Source organism: Heterocephalus glaber, unplaced genomic scaffold (assembly GCF_053883595.1).
Source record: "Heterocephalus glaber isolate CG9 unplaced genomic scaffold, H.glaber_assembly_v1.0 deba00001550, whole genome shotgun sequence".
Lineage (NCBI taxonomy): Eukaryota > Metazoa > Chordata > Mammalia > Rodentia > Bathyergidae > Heterocephalus > Heterocephalus glaber.
This window is the reverse complement of record NW_028258343.1, coordinates 24,917,952-24,920,114: the sequence shown is the minus strand read 5'-3', so window position 1 is coordinate 24,920,114 and position 2,163 is coordinate 24,917,952. Positions and strand designations below refer to the sequence as shown.

General features: G+C 38.1%; 1 pseudogene; it reads left to right on the top strand.

The window, feature by feature from the left end:
* The first annotated feature begins 1,111 nt into the window (after positions 1-1,111).
* LOC147824289 (PEST proteolytic signal-containing nuclear protein pseudogene) lies at positions 1,112-1,683 on the top strand (annotated as a pseudogene).
* The last annotated feature ends 480 nt before the right edge of the window (positions 1,684-2,163 follow it).

Sequence of the window (2,163 nt, the reverse complement as noted above, 5' to 3'; positions counted from 1 at the left end):
TCTTTGAGATATCCCCATACTGATTTCCACAGTGGTTGCACCAGTCAACACTCCCACCAACAATGGAGAAGGGTTCGTTTTTCCCCACACTCTGGCCAGCATTTGTTATTGGTTGATTTCTTGATAGCAGCCATTCTTTCTGGGGTGGGGTGGAATCTCAGTGTTGTTTTCATTTGCATCTCTCGAGTCACCAGTGATGTTGAACACTTTTTCATTGTTTATTTGCTGTTTTTTCTTCTCTGTCTGAGAAACGTCGATCATTTCAGATGTTCATTTTTAGATTGGGTCTTTATATTTGGGGGGTCTGATTTTTTAAAGTTCTACATATATTCTAGATAGTAGACCTTTGTCTGAGGAACAGCTGGTAAAATTTTTTTCCCACATTGTAGGTTGTCTCTTAGCTCTGTTGGTGGTTTCTCTTGCAGTGCAGAAGCTTTTTAATAAGATGAGATCCCAGTTGCTGATTCTTTGTGCTACTTTACGTGCAACTGAGATTTTGTTCATAAAGTCTTTTCCTATGCCAATGTCTTCAAGAGTTCTACTTAACCTATCTTCTAGCAGGTTTAGGTTTCTCTTTTAATATTTAGATATTTGATCCTAGTCCATTTCCATCAAACGAAAACACTTCTGTACAGCACAGGAAATAGTTAACAGTGTGAAGAGATACTCTGTGGATTGGGAGAAAACATTTGCAAGTCATACATCTGGTAAAGGGTTAATATGTAAGATACATAAGGAATTCAAGCAACTTAATAGCAAGAAAACCAAATTTAACAAGTATGCAAGTGACCTAAATAGATGTTTTTCCAAAGAAGTCATAGAAATGACCAGCAAACATATGAAAAATGCTCAAAACCACTAATCATTAGAGAAATACAAATTAAGGCCACAATGAGATAAGGCTATTATAACATAAACTGCAGGCGAGGCTGTGGAGGAAAGAGAACCCTTGTGGAGTGCTGGTGGGTCTGTAAGCCCCCATGGAGAACAACACAGCAGTTACTTTAAAAAGTGGAGCAACCTGAGGGAGGCCGCAGCCAGGAAAATGGCGGACGGAAGGCGGCAGAGGAGAAGCCTGAGGAGCCGGAGCGAGCTGGAGCGGCCGGGGTAACGGAGGGGAAGTTCCAGTCACAGCGCTGAGAAGCCACCAGCTGAAGAAGAAGCTGCAGACCTCTCAACAAAGCCTACAAAGATCTCCAAGTTTGGATTTGCCCTACGTAGTCAGCCAACAAGGAAAGCATCAGCTATATCCATCAAATTTGGATCAAGTAAGCCTGAAGAAACTGTTCCAACTCCTGCTCCAAAAACCCTTTCAGTAGCAGCAGCTTTTAATGAAGATAAAGATAGTGAACCACAGGAAATGCCTCCAGAAGCAAAGATGAGGATGAAGAATACTGGAAGGGATACACCAACATCACCCAGACCAAACTCTTTCAATAAAGGAAAGCATGGGTTTTCTGATAACCAGAAGCTATGGGAATGAAATATAAAATCTCATCTTGGAAATGTCTGTGATCAAGACAATTAAATGATGTGTTTTGAATTGGGGTGTGGGGTGGGTGTAAAGTTAAAAGGAACAGTTTCCTTTTTTAAAATGGTATAAGACTATCTTTGGATCCACTCTTTCTTTTTCTTTTTCATTTTTTTTAAGATTGAGTGGTACACTAATAAGTGAGAGTTTGAAATTAGAGGTAATTTATGTTTTATATACAGATTTCAAGACATTTGTTAATTTTGTAGTTTCATGTGATTAGTTTCCAAAGGTTACAGATAATAAAGAAATCAGAAATGGTACCTTTTTAAGAATTGCATATTTTTTTAGACACAACTATTAACACATTCAGAGGGAAGCAAAAAATAACTGTCTATTTAAAACTGTCAGCAGTTACTCCTAAATTAACTCCCTCATTACCTAAACTGACTGTCTGGCTCCCAGGAACAGCCTTACAGAGGAAGGGGGAGTACTGTATTGAAAGGGAAATGTTGCTGGACTATTGACTGAAAGTAAATTTGTATAAAATTAGTTTTTTTCCTTATAGGCATTTGTTTTGTTATCATATTATTAGGTATTGCATTGCTACCAGTGAATACAGATGCTTAGCTCTTTTACTAAAAATAATTTTTTAAAAATTTCTGTGTGAAGTATCATATTTGAAATAGCCC